Genomic DNA, 15,587 nt, shown 5'->3' with positions numbered 1-15,587 from the left:
TAGGAAAAGTAATGACAAAATGATATTTTTTAATTTAACTGTTCTGAGCTTATGAATCTCTTATCCTTTATTTTCAACTCAAATGTTCTATAGTCTAAAACTGCATTTTGCAATCTATGTAGCAGTAGTAATATAGAATATTTTAAATGAGACCTTTATATTAATGGTTCTTTCATCATTACATTGCTGTTTTGTAATGAGATAAAAGATGGGGTGTTTTTCAACAATATATTTTTTTAATAAAGATTCTGAATTTACTGTCATTTGTCTTTCTATAATATTCTAGAAATACTATTCTAGAGCAATCAATGCTGAAATCAAAATACTTTACATAAGATAGCTTCACTTGGTCAATGTTAAGGTTTCTCTTTCTTTTCTGGAGCCTTGGGGATCACTAGTCTGATTTTGTTTTCAAATTAAAAACATTGCCCCTAAAACCATTATTCCAAATTGGTTTTTATTAAACTAAATTGATACAGTATTTGCTAATTATCTCCTTTTTCGCGTTTGAATGATGAGTGCAGCATTAGCCAGTTTTCTATGCAGAAAGTTTCAGTACTGGTATTTTTAAAAAGTAGAAGGAAAAAACTTACCTAGCTCAAATTTGATTTACACATATATCTGTGTGTTTCTGCTGAAATTAACTTTTCTTACAACCACCTTTGGGGCGCCTGGGTGGCTCAGTCGGTTAAGCGGCCCACTTCGGCTCAGGTCATGATCTCACGGTGAGTTCAAGCCCCGCGTCGGGCTCTGTGCTGACAGCTCAGAGCCTGGAGCCTGTTTCAGATTCTGTGTCTCCCTCTCTCTGACCCTCCCCCGTTCATGCTCTGTCTCTCTCTGTCTCAAAAGTAAATAAACGTTAAAAAAAAAATTTAAAAACCCCACCTTATTTCGTATATGGGTAAGTTTATTTTTTATCAGTAAAAGTACGGTGGGGTTGTGACGATCCCAAGTCACATAATTAAGAATGAAATCATCTGTATATGGACAATCATAAGTACTTCTCATTAGCAATTAATGTAAGTAGGAATTAGTCAATCTATAATATTACAATTCAAAAACCTGAAAAATAAATATGTGAAACCTGAAAAAAACTTATGGTAAAACTGAAATTAAAAAAATATGGTTATGTGTTAAGACAGCCATCTATGAAAACAGAAAAATGACATAAAATGACCTTAGCAAGGTTTAAAGTATTAATTACAATGGTAGTGTGTTAAGACTTTAATGTGCATATTTACCCCATGTGGCCTGTTGGCCTTTGTCCATACCACTTGATGATATAATGAAACCAAATTTCACAAATGAGGTAGCAAGGGTCAGCACAAGAGGAGAAAGCTTTTAAAAGACTTGCCTGCTGCGTTTTTATTAGTGTAGACTGCTAATTTCTTTAGCACTCATTTCCTCTCTGCCACTACTAAAGTGGTGTTTGCACCGGACATTTGTGGCACGCACTCATTAATGTATAGATGATCACCCTATTTAACAAGGTAGACTTATTAACATTAAAATAGAGTAACTAAGGATCATCAATGAAAACTATAGCTGATAAACTCAATACTTTATTGGATTTGTTCTGTTATATCTACAAAATTCTCTGAAAGACTCAGTGTGTCTGAATAGCAAACACTAATGTAAGAGTATTGGAAAGTGAATAGTCTGTAGTGATCCTAAGACACTTGTGTGGCAGTAAGACAGTGAGATGGGGAAGGGAAGGCAGCAAATATGTTAGGTTATTAGACAAGTGGACACTGTGTGCAATTTATTTTTTTATTTTTATTTTTTCAAGTTTTTATTTCAATACCAGTTAGTTACACACAGTGTTATATATCAACTTCAGGTGTACAATATAGTCATTTAATGCTTGCATACATCACCCTGTGCTCATCACAACAAATATACTCCTTAATCCCCATCACCTATTTAACCCATACCCCCACCTACCTCTCTGGTAACCATCAGTTTGTTCTCTGTAGTGAAGAGTCTGTTTCTTGGTTTGCCTCTCTCTCCTTTTTTTTTTTTTTTCCCTTTGCTCATTTGTTTTGTTTCTTAAATCCCACCTGAGAGTGAAATCCTGTGGTATTGTCTCTCCCCTCTTGCACTCTCTTACTCTCAAAATAAACAAACATTTAAAAAGAAACCAAAGAGATAAATATCCCTGCCTTGAAGGAGTTTATGTTGAAATAGTGGCATATAAACACTGAACAATAAAAATAAGTAAAATACGTAGTGTGTTAATGGTATGAATGCTTTGGAAAAAAGACTAGAATGTGTTGAGAAGTGGGGAACTTGCAAACTTAAGTTGGATAGCTAGTAAAAGGAGCCCTCTTTCCCAGAGTAACATTTGAGCCAAGTGTGAAAGTAATGTTGTAACTCAGCAAAGTTATGTTGATGACTGGGGGAATAGTATTCCAGGCAGTTGAAACAGCAAATTTCTAAGGATCTGAGATGGTACATGTATATGGCAAGTTCAAGAAACAGCAGAGAAAACAGTGTGGGTGGAGTGGAGTGAGTAGGAGGAAAAGAAGCCAAAGTGCCTGTAAGGAGTGGGGTCGGGCCTTCCAGAAGATTGTAAATGGTTTGACTTTTAATCTGAGTGACATAGTAAGGAAGACATTGGGGGATTCTGTGAAGAGGAGTAACATGCTATGATGAGTCTTCAACAGAAAAAGACTTTGCCGCCTTGACAACAGACCACATAAAAAAGTGAGGGAGACCATGACAGTCATCTGGATGAATGATAATTATGGTGTAAACAGAGCAGAAGTGGTGGGTGGAGTTGTTGAAAAACGTTTAGACACCAGAAATATTTTGAATACGGAAATAACAAGGCATGCTAATGAGTTGAATGAAGGGCATGAGCAAATGAGAAAAGTCCAAGCTCTTTGGCCTGAATCAAAGGAAGGATAGAACTGTCATTATCTCCTATGGAGACATAGCATAGCAGAGTCAAACCAGAAGTTTCTAATACAGTGGAAAGTCAGTAAAAAAATTATTTTTTGATCAATTTTGTTAAATGCTACTGATCAGTTAAATAAATGTCAGCTGAAATTTGGCCATGAGATTGAACAAGGTAGAGGTTGTTGCTAACTTTGACAGATAAACCCTTTGAGGTGGAAAGGTGAGGATAAAAGCCTGATAGGAGTAAGTTGAAGAGATAATGGAAGGATAGAAATTGGAAACAATTTCCAAAAATAATTTTTTTTTTAATTTATTTTTTTGGGGACAGAGAGAGACAGAGCATGAACGGGGGAGGGGCAGAGAGAGAGGGAGACACAGAATCGGAAACAGGCTCCAGGCTCCGAGCCATCAGCCCAGAGCCTGACGCGGGGCTCGAACTCACGGACCGCGAGATCGTGACCTGGCTGAAGTCGGACGCTTAACCGACTGCGCCACCCAGGCGCCACCAAAAATAATTTTTTTCTATGGAAGAGAGAAAGACAATCTACATCTTTTATTCAGCATTTTGTTTCAGAATATGGATCTGTTTTCACTATCCTAAATCCACCACCTTAATCTTAGATAATTACTCTTGTCTATGACTTTCTACACCCTCCTGAGGAAAGGCCTCACCTTTTGTTAATTCATATACATATACATATTCATATACAATTCATATACATGAATTCATATACAACTTCTCTCTGTTACTACCTTAGAATTCTCACATATGAGGAATGATTTCAGGCACCTTTGAATATTTATTTTATACATTGCTTTCTTCCAACTCATGCTGAGTTGATAGGCAACATTTTGTTACAAATCATATTCCTGGAATTCAGAACCATGTTCAATTGCTGGAAGAGATATGGAATAAATGAGTTAAGAACATGGAGAAACCCTCAAATGAAGACTCACAAAATCTGCTGACGAGGTTCCATGAGTTTCCTCTAATTCAGATCTGGCCAACAGCTCAGCTTTATCATGGACCTTCTTGAATTTATGTGGGCTTCACCTTATCTCTCTTTACAAAATAATAATAATAACAAATAATAACTGTTTAAAGGCAAAAAACCAAAACCAAACAAAAACAAAAACATGGGGAAAAAATCTCTTACAACTATCCTAAACTCATTCCTTGAATCAATCCCAACCAAAGTTAACAATGTTATTGCATTTGACTTGTCCTCTTTGCCCCTCTATCTGTATGTACTGCTATTATTATATTGTTTCTACCACTCACTATGTTTGGGGCAAAATAATTATATTGACTTACATCTTTTATTTTTAACCGTTAGCTGAATTATGCTATAGAATTATAAATTGATATTATTTTACTCTTCAAAACCTACAAACATTCACATTTGAAGAAAACATAAAAGGTATAAGTGGCTGCAGGTTCAAGCAAGTAAAAATTATTAATGGCACCTCACACTTTTGTAGCCCGACCTGTTGACCCTCAGTGTTCATTAGAAATTCATCAGTACCAGGCTATCATCTCTTCTCTGCGTCTTCCTTTTTTTCTGATCTATTGGCTTTAGGCCAAGGAGAGATTTTCTTTAAAAAAAAAAAGCCTTTTAATTAGCTCTTCACCCTCCTGATAGTTTCAGAATAACTCATAAAAAAGAAAACTTCAGAGCATAGTTCATTTCTGAAGAAATTCATGAAAAAGTGAAGCTATCCAACAGTGCTATTCTCCTAAGAAAAGTTTTAGGCTGTGTGTGTGTGTGTGTGTGTGTGTGTGTGTGTGTGTGTAGGCTATAGGCAAAGATAATTTTTATTTTATTGTATGAGACATTTAAAAAATTCTGACAACTTCAATACTTTATTTCTTCATGTAATAAAAATAATAGTATCTTTTTGAGTGTTCACTATGTGTCAGACATTAAGCTGATCCCATAAAATTGCTTTTTTTCATTTAATCCTCTGAATAACAATATTTGATAATATTCTTGTGCTCATTTTATAGATAAGAACTGAAGACATACATGGCTTAGTGGCATATCTAAAGTCACACGGTCAATAAGTATTACAGTCTGAATGTCCAAATAGTCGGTCTTATTTTAAAGCATAAATTTTAAGCGTTGATGATATTGTATAGTATCCTGTTATGAATATTCTATGTGTATTCATATAAATAGAAGTCATAAAAGTATCCTTAAATCTGTCAGTTTATAATTGATGAAAGAGAGTTTAATGTCAATGAACATATGTTGATATTTCATAAGTGAAGGAATGAAACTAATACCTCTCTTGTTTTTCATTGGCTTCTGTGTGGGAACATGTATATAGTTAGGGAAGGGAGAGGATTAGTCAGTTCAAAGGGCAGGAAGCCTATAGTTTTATCAAATTTTTTTTCTAAGCCATAAGAAACTAAATGTGAATCCTATAATAGAATTCATCTGAATTGTTAGTTCTTGGAATCACTGCTTCTTTCCCTACTGTATTGAAAGGCAGGGCAAAGAGGATCAGCCAACTGACAAGCTGGTTTACCAAGAAAAGGTAGTTTGCTTTCTTTGTTTCTTCCATTCAAAGTACTGGGAGGGTGTCCTCTTTCCTGCTCCTCACCAATCCCTCCTTGCCAAACCTGTGGAGACCAGAATCAGACTCTTCATCATTTCATACCATTGTCCCATTGTCTTTTTGGTTTTTCTGGTGTGTGTGTGTGTGTGTGTGCGTGCGTGTGTGTGTGTATGTGTGTATTTAAAGAGAACATTGTTAGCTACTATAAAAGATAAACTGAGGTATAGTAAAATTTTCAAGACTTTATTTGGGCAAAATCAATTCCAATCAGGGCAGTGGCAAACTGGAAGTAGTTAAGAGTGCTCCCGTGACAGGAGCTTAGGGAGAGACATTTATAAAGAAAAGGCAGAAGCAGGGCAAGGGAATTATTGATTAGCTATTGCTTAAAGTCTAGTTGTCTGTTTGTGATTGGTTGTCTTTAGTTTTGAGGTATTTACAGGCTTAAATTTTGGTTTGCTTACAAAGGCCATCAAGACATTTGCACCATCTCAGTCTGATGAACTCTATGTTTAATTAATTTAACACCAATTTAATCTAACACAAAGAGAGTAGATGTTGACGGGAATGCTTTCCTGGTTGTGTGTGAGTGGCAGTGGTGGGTTGGGGCTGTAAGAAGGTAAGGAGCTCTCTCAGCTGGCAGCCTGCTTGTAAAAAGTTGCAACACAAGGGTTGGTTTGTTGTATTTGTTGTGCAGGGTTTTGTTTTTGTTTTTGTTTTTGTTTTGTAATTATTAAAACTTTTTTTTAGAACAGTTTAAGGTTCACAGCAGAATTTAGGGGCAGGTGCTGAAATTTTCCATATGCTCCCAGCCCTCAACACACGCATACCTTCCCCCATTATCCACACTGCCCACCAGAGTGTCACATTTGTTACAGCTAATGAACCTATACTGATACATCATAATCACCTAAAGTCCATAGTTTAAATGAGGGTTCACTCTTGGTGTTGTACATTCTGTGGGTTTGGAATCAAAAATTGTTTTATGCCTCAGACATAGACCCATTTTTACTCTATGTTCTATGTTTCTTTGGTAGTGTTAAACCGCTAAAACCTCAGTGCACCTCTCATCTAGTTGATTCTAACTCAGCAACATATGCTAATGGTCATACCCAAGCTCTTTTCTAGAATATTTCTCATTTTATTTTTTTTAAAGATTTATATCCACTTGAATACAATTCTCTCTCCTTTGCTCTCCCTCACTTTTTCTCACTCTCACATATACTTTATTTATAGATACCTTCATCTCCCAGGCTTCCATGGGAAATCCACTCATGCAGTACATTTTCTCTGTGCAGATACATGTTTCCATTTGTGAAGATACTCTGGGAATCAATTCTATCTCATTAGAGACTTTAAACAGTGAATGGATGTACACAGTCTTGACTTGATCCTTGTAATGAAACTGAGTTTTAATCAGCCTTTGTTTCCCATAGTAATTATTTATACTTTCATTGAGATATAATTGACAATAGATTACACATATTTAAAATGTATAGTTTGTTAGGTTTTAACATGTGTATACGCCTGCAAAAGCATCACCACGGTCAAGATAATGTCCATATTCATCACCTGCAACCATTTACTCAGGTTTTTTTGTATGTATCCTCCCTTCTATTACTAATCCCCAAGCAACAACTGATCTAATTTTTGTGACTATAGTAAATATTGTCTATTACTTTACATAAATCAAATTTTGTTCATTATACTTAGCGTAATTATATTTTCTATTGCTGAGTAGTATTCAATTTTATGGATGTGTAAAAATGTTTTTATTCATTTAGGGACATCTGGGTGGTTCAGCTGGTTGGGCGTCTGACTCTTGACTTCAGTTCAGGTCGTGATCTCACAGTTGGTCATGGAATCAAGCCCTGCATCAGTCTCCTTACTGGTGTGTGGAGCCTCTTTCTCCCTTTCTCTCTCTGTCCCTTCCTGGCCCCCTCTCTCAAAATTAAGAAATAAACATTTAGACATTTTTTAAAATGTTTCTATCAATTTTTCAATTTGTTTTTAAGTTTTTATTTATTTTGAGAGAGAACATGAGCCGGGGAGGGGCAGAGAAGGAGGGAGAGAGAGAATCCCAAGCAGGCTCCACACTGTCATTGTGGAGCCCCATGTGAGGCTTGAACTCGCAAACCATGAGATCATGACCTGAGCTGAAACCAAGAGTCAGTTTAACCAACTGAGCCACTGAGGTACCCCCTTAAGTTTTCTACTGACAGACATTTGAGTTGTTTCTAGTTTTTGTCTATCGCTTATAAAACTGCTTTGCATATTCATTCAAAAATATCTTTCTTTTCTGTTCTAAATGGTACATTTTACTATTTGTGGTTGAATAGCAGTTTCTTCTTCCAACATCTATAGGGCTCTGAATTTAAGGGTTTTATCTGTTTTCATTCATTACTGCCAGTCATTTCCTGGGTTCATCTCTCGTAATACCTTGCCAAATGTAGACAATAACAGTAAACATACATTATTAACATTTTGTATTTCAAACTGTAGCCCAGTGTTATTAGTTTATTAGATAACCTGAGTCCCAAATGGTAAAAAACAAGTTTTGCTAAAAGTTTTATTACTGTAAAATGTGAATCTGTATGATGGTGTGGGTCGAAGTTTTAGAGAAGTGCTTAGAAGTCCTCTTTAAAAAAAATGGCACCAAATTGTAAACACAAAATTAGGTATAAAATTGAATATTTATAGTGAGACGATAAATCACAAAATAATTACAAATAAAAATATAATAAATACCAGAAGCATCACAAATTTTTAAAAACTTATTTATGATATACCTATAATTTTTCTGCCTGTTGACTTTTATTGCATTTTTAAAAATGTTTGTTTATTTTTGAGAGAGAGAGAGAGACAGAGCATGAGCATGGAAGGGGCAGAGAGAGAGGCAGACACAGACGCTGAAGCAGGCTCCAGGCTCTGAGCTGTCAGCACAGAGTCCCACGTGGGGCTCAAACTCACAAACCACTAGATCATGACCTGAGCAGAAGTCAGATGCTTAACTGACGAAGCCACCCAGGTGCCCCTCTTTTAATGCATCCTAATATTACATTGACTTCTTATTATATTATTTTCCCTCATAGAATAGAAGAGTAAATCTATCTTTCCTTTACCATGGTAGATTCTTTTCTAAATTCTTGACAATTTGGGTACATAGAACATAAGACTTCATGCATAGAAATACTCACTGTTAGTAGTAATAGTACATCTTTTTGCCCTTCAAAATAAGGGAATTCTGATACATTCTATAATTCCACTTAAAAATGCATTGTGTGTTTATTGTTATATATATCACGTTATTCCATGATACATGCAGGAGAGAACTTCAGTTTTGACTAGGCTTCTATAAAAAAAATCTTTTGCTTACAATTTTATAATTGGAAAACTGGAAAAAATATTCCATATACTAGTTTCTAACTCCATATGTACCAATCGTATTACTCCTCCACAACTCATATTCTTCCAATGACAGATGCTATAGGACACATTGCTATTGCATAATACCAGGTGAATTGGCACAGAGAGCGGCAGGAATATTCTGGAAAGCATTTCTCCACTGGCATGACCAACAAAACTTAGTTATAAATTTTGTTACAATCTTCTATTCTCTTTTTCTCAAACTAAATGTATCTCCAACTCAGTTTTCCCTTAGACAAATACCAGAAATGATTGTGGTAACACTACTTTCACTCAACATGAAGAATGTGATGGAGAAGTAGTTAGAGTAAAAAGAGACAGTGGTCTTAATAAAGTGAGTTTATAGTACCAAAGTTAGAACATTTTGCAAAGATGTCTGCTTGTAAAATCCATGTGAACACATTAGTAGTTTCCCTTCTATGGCTTTGGGATGGACTTATGTAGGTAGGGGGAACTGAAGTCTGTTTCATTAGCTTCATATTTAACCTGTGCCTGATTCCCACCTTTCCAGCCTTTGCTAACATTTACCTTGTCAACTGCCTCACAACACCTAATTTACTGCTACACATTTTAGGCTTTTATATATGTCAGAATTTCAGATGTATGAACCAATCTCCCTAACAATCAGGATATACTAGGTTATGCTGTGGAATTAGATACATTCAAAATTTCAGTGGTTTAAAATAAACAAACCAAGTTTGTTTTTTGGGGGTTGATAGCACTGAGAAGATGTTTATTCATTTCCCCTCTTGTTTACTCAGGGACACAGTTGATGAAGCTCCATCTGACATGTGTTCCCATAATCATCCGAGCAGAGGAAAGAGAACTCAGGAGTTCATCACAGTGGGAATTAAAAGTTACAGTTTGCAAATAACGTGACATTTCCCTCTCTTACCTCAATAGCTAATGGAACAAACACCCAAACTTATGGGATTCAGCAGGTGCAGTCTTCCATATATCTAGAAAGAGTGGAAATCTGGTTGTAAGTGAGTAGCACAAAAGACTCCCACATAGTATAATAGGAATGTCAAACTTAAGAGATCAAAAATTGATCTCCTAGGCTACTCTGAACATCTCCTGCTAATTGTGCTGTTGTTTCAACATAATGTATTGTCAACCATATTTTATCATTGAAGTAAGCACGTGAAAAGAACCAAAACTGAAATGTTTCAAATTTTCTATTTATTAACTGCATTATTGTTTATGAAACTTCTTGCAACTTATGATATAGTAAAAATCAATAGCAGTCTTAACTGAAATATGATATAAACTCAGATATAATGAAGAAAGGCATATAGGAGATTTTTTTTCCATGACAGTACAGATGATGTATTATTTCCCTCATCAGAGAATTAGTTAATAGCAGATATTGGACTTCCCCGGTATTTCAAATCCCAACTCTTTCCATGCTTTTTAGTCTTTCCTCCTAGAAACTTGACCAAATAAGCAATAGTAATTCAGCCAAAAGTCCCCTTTTAGCTTGCAATACATTATTTCTTAAATTGAAATAATTCTGTGTTGTGTGTCTATTAGAATAATTTCTATCTCTTTGATATCTTTTACTTTTTTGTTTGGTAATTTTAATAAGACACTTGATTTTAGTTAGTTAATTTGTTTAGGCTTTAAAATATGGTCTGATCTGGGAATACAGAAAGGAATGAAGCACAGCTCCTGCCATCAAGTATCTCACAAATAGAACCAAGACAAGAAAGTAACAGAGAAGAAAGAGAAGGGATTTCAGGCAGAGAAAATCAATGTATAATAGCATGAGAGTCTGAGACTACATTAGCACAGGACTATTATTGCCAGTACACTGCATTTCAGTAAAATTGGAATGTGGGGTGTATATGCCTCGTTGTAGAGGTGGGTCACACAGCAGGATGAGGGAACTGGTGAGAGACAGAAGAGAAAAAAGTGAGCAGTGGCCAGATCATGAATGACTTTTCTGGCCCCAAGGAAGTAACTAAGTTTATCTTGTGTATGATGGGAACCATTGAAAGGAATACCATATTGGATTATCTCCCTCTTGTTCTAAAGTGCTTTAATTTTATTTTCTATTTTTATACTCAGTAAATGACTCAACCATTTTGATGATCTTTGTATAAATACCATCTTCCTGTAATGATCTTCCTTTACTTTTCTCTGTTTAACCCTATGATTCACGGTCTTTTTTTTTTCTTTATAATTTTTTTGAAATTATTTTCCTGTGATATAGAGTTTCATATTTTCCCCTTATGATTATTTTACATTAAAATGCTTTTACTTTCATTTTTTACAATTATAATTCATAAACAACAATTTTGTACTTTGTTTTTAGACAGATTAATATGGTAGTAATGTAGTAACTATACCATATTAACAACATTATATAGACATTGTGTAAAATAGAACCTTAATAAGTGTTTAATGCAGAAGTTAGCTTGTAATTCTTAGAAGAAAAATTACATCAGCAAACATGTTAATATTAATGACATTCAAACAGAGTGACTACTATGTGCAACATAGGCAGCTGGGCTTACATTTTAGGAAAACATAAGACATTTCTAATTTCAAAGCACGTTCAAAAACACATCTTTATTATGGCACATCAGTGAAAAAAATTTAAATTGTTTTGTTTTTATTTGTAATAACTATTTTTACTTTACATTCTGTTTCTTTTTTGTGGCTTATTTTCTTATTATAGAAACATGAAGGATTATCATAAAACAAAAAACACAATTCTACTTAGCCATGCTAGCATTCAGGCTCACCATAGATGCTGTAATCACTGTGAACATTTGCCAAAGTTAATAGTTGTTCTGTTCACCTTGCCTATGTGCACAGAAAAAAAATTAAATTTTGTATGACCATCTGTTATCCCTTTTCTTAATATAAGTGGTCTCAGATTTTTTTTTCCTGGAGGACACGTAGTTTGTGAAGGGGCAACTATTTTACATATCAGCATGGATGTTCTTTTAAGGACTCATTAAAATGTGTCCTTGAGAGATGCTTGATTTTTTCCTTCTTTATGTTGTTATTTCTCCACATTAATCTAATGCTTTTTTCAAGTATACATTTCATAATGCAGCTTGAGAGTACGTAGGTGATTCCAAATTGATCATTCTCCATCTTCATAAGCTACTCTGTGAGCTGAACATCCTATTAAACTCTCAAATTTTGACCTGAGATTATCTGTACACTAAGCATAATTTTAGCCTATGTGAGTGTCATAAAGTGAATGAAGAATCTTGTTCTCTAGCAATTGTGACATCAAAACTTCATTTTGGTAATCCCAAGACTTTGACTTTTCCTGCCCTGACCAAATCTCCTCTTAAATTTATTAATTATTATTTCAGAATGACTGCTTCACTAACCAGTGGTAGATCCATAGGTAACTACCCCATGCTTAACCCTGAGGAGTTAATAAATATCCATGTTTTAACTGCTGTAATATTTACAAGTAAACAGTTAAGTAATCATAACTCATCATGAGGTGTGTGAGATAAAAAAGAAGCTTCTAGAATCTTTGAGGCAAAATATGTAAAATATCTAAATATTTCATAAAAATTATAAAGCTATTTATCAATTAAGGCTGAGGGGATAGAAGTAAAGAATAAAATTGCTAAATATTCTATTGTGACATTTATATTCTTTTCATTAGAATTTTGTAAGAGACATAAACACAAAATCACACCATTTTAAGAAGAACACAAAGACCTGGCGTTTTCTGGACACAGCTTTTCACATAACTATTTTAGTTATTGCATAAACACATTATACTGTCTATATATCAGGCAGCATTCTAAGTACTTTACAAATTGAAACTCATTAATTCCTACTAAGCTATGGATGAACTACTATGTACTTTATAGCTTTCATGTGAAGTAGCTACATGTTAAAAAAAATGTTTTTAAGGTTTATTTTGAGAGAGGGAGGGAGAGAGAGAGTGAGTGAGAGTGAGAGACATAGAATCCAAAGCAGGATCTAGGATCTGAGCTGTCAGCACAGAGCCCAACACGGGGCTTGAACTCACAAACCACAAGGTCATGACCTGAGCCAAGTCAGTCACTTAACCAACAGAGCCACGCAGGTGCCCTGAAGTAGCTACATGTTTAGAAAGAACTTGTTAGTATTGACAGAGGGATTGTAGAAATAATGGGGTTCCTCATGATCAGTGGGTGATTTTTAGTGGTCCAGTGGGAGAAAGCAAGAGCAGAGAATATTTTAATGATCATTTTGTCTTCCAGAACTAAGAACTCATTTCTCCTGCAGAAGTCTTGTGGGAAAAAGTAAATTAAAAAATATATGCTTTAAAAAGTATTATTTTATAAGAGAGTTTATTGGGTCACAATGTATTTTCATATATATTATTTCATTTGATTCATTTGATATGGGGATACTGTGAGATGACATTTTCTAACATTTACTGATGTATGAGCCAGACACTTTATTGAATCCTTACAACTTTTGATCATACCCAAGTAATAGAAGAGAAATCTGAGGCTCATATATTAAGCACTAGCAAGTGACGATACTTATAAGCCTCGTTAAACATAAATAAATAAAAGATGCTCAGGAAATAAAGCAAATAAAGGGCCAAATCAACTTTTGCCAAAATCTATGTTCTTAATCACATTGTTATTGTTATTGTTTAATCATTATTTTCATAGCCCCAAGATGAAAAAACAAATAAGAGTTATGTCTTTGCCACAATTGCATGGATAGTCACTGGAATTCAAGCCAACAGTAAAGGCAGTGTGACATAACAAAATGATATGCCATAAAGAAATAGCCTTCCACAAAAATGCAGTTAGAAGTAATAAACAAATTTAGCAAATTTGCAGAATACCAAATCAACACAGAAATCAGTTGCATTTTTGCATGTTAGCAATGAACAATCTGAATAAAAATTAAGAAACCAATTCCATTTATAATAGCATCACAGAATAAAATATTTAGGAATAAACTTAACCAAGGAGGTAAAAGACTTGTACACTGGAAAATACCAAGCGTTGCTGAAATAAGTTAAAGACAAATATAAGTGGAAAGTTTATTTCCTGTGTTCACTGACTGAGAGATGTAATATTGTTATGATGTCAACACACCCAAAGCAATCTGCAGATTCAGTGTAATTCATATAAAAATCCTGGTGGTGTTTTTTGCAAAAATATTTACAAAATTTTTTAAATTCACATGGAATCTTTTCAACTTTTCAAAGTTTATTTTTGAGAGAGAGAGAGAGAGAAGGAGAGAGAGACACAGAATCTGAAACAGACTCCAGGTTCTGAGCTGTCAGCATAGAGCCCAACGTGAGGTTTGAACTCACGAGCTGTGAGATCATGACCTGAGCTGAAGTCAGGCATTTAACTGACTGAGCCGCCCAGGCACCCTGTTTAAATTCACATGGAATCTTAAGGGACTGTTAATAGCTAAAAACAACCCTGAAAACAACAAAGTTGGAAGTATCACCCTTTCTGATTCCAAACTTAATTACAAGGTAAACAAAACAGGGTAGTACTGGCATAAAAACAGGAACAAAAACAGATGAAATAGAGATCCCAGAAATAAACTTTCTCATATATGGTCATATGATTTCTACAAGGTTGCCAAGACTATTAAATAGGGGAAAAGATAGTTCTTTCAGCAACTGGTTCTGACAAAACTGGATTATCTATATGCAAATGAATGAAGTTGGATCTGTACTTCATACCATATGCAAAAATTAACTCAAGATACATCAAAGACATAAGAGCTAAAACTGTAAGCTTCTTAAAAGAAAATAAAGACAGCTTCATGCTCTTGGATTTTTTTTTTTTTTTGGCTTATGAAAATTTATTGCTGTCATGTTTTCACCATCAAAACTTATTATATTGGTCTTTCTTTCTTTCCTCTGTAGAAGTACAAAAGAGAGATATTGGCCACTTTGAGTCACCAGCATCATGACTTTTGTGACCAAATCCAGCAACCAGAATTTCATCATTTTACTCAATAAAATCCAATCACATTTGGGTACAAAGGCTGTGATTTCTTCTGCCATTCTTGATCAGCAGGACCCTGACACATTTCCTGATGCCAGAATTTGGACTTTTAGCTTCAACCCCTACTTCTTCCAGTACAATTCCCTTTGCATGGCAACCACCTCCAAAAGGATTGGCCTTCAGGGCTGTGCCCAAATTGACTTTCTTGTACTGTTTATCATGCCACTTCTGATCTCATTTCCAGGATGGAGCTATCCTGGCAGCACAAAGGCTGTGACACTTGCCCATCCTTCCCGTGCCATGGGCCTGAGCAAAAGAGAGAAACAGCACAGGAAGGCTATGCTCTTGGATTTGTTAGTGATTTCTTGGGTATGATATCAAAAGCATGAGCAACAAAAGAAAAATTAGATAAATTGGATTATATCAAAATTAAAAATGTTTGTATATCAAAGGGTTTTGTCAAGAGATTAAAACGACCAATGGAATCATGAGGGAAATGCAATTCAAACCAAAATGAGACACCAGTTCGTACCTCTTAGAATGGCTATTACAAAACAAAACAAAACAACAAAAAAGCAAAGCGTTGATGAATATGTGAAGAAACTGAAACACTTGCACACTGCTAGTGGGAATGTAATATGGGATAGCCTCTGTAAAAAACTGTATGGCGTTTCCTCAAAAAATTACCATATGATCCAGGATTTCCATTTCTGGGTATATGCATAAAAGAACTGAAAGCAGTGA

At 35.0% G+C, this 15,587-nt stretch overlaps 1 pseudogene; it reads right to left on the bottom strand.

Annotated features, from left to right (window-relative positions):
* Nucleotides 1-14,730: 14,730 nt before the first annotated feature.
* LOC122218508 lies at nucleotides 14,731-15,131 on the bottom strand (annotated as a pseudogene).
* Nucleotides 15,132-15,587: the final 456 nt, after the last annotated feature.

This window comes from Panthera leo, chromosome B1, assembly GCF_018350215.1.
Source record: "Panthera leo isolate Ple1 chromosome B1, P.leo_Ple1_pat1.1, whole genome shotgun sequence".
NCBI classification, from domain to species: domain Eukaryota; kingdom Metazoa; phylum Chordata; class Mammalia; order Carnivora; family Felidae; genus Panthera; species Panthera leo.
Note: the sequence above shows the minus strand (reverse complement) of the source record. Positions and strands in the feature narration are given on the sequence as shown.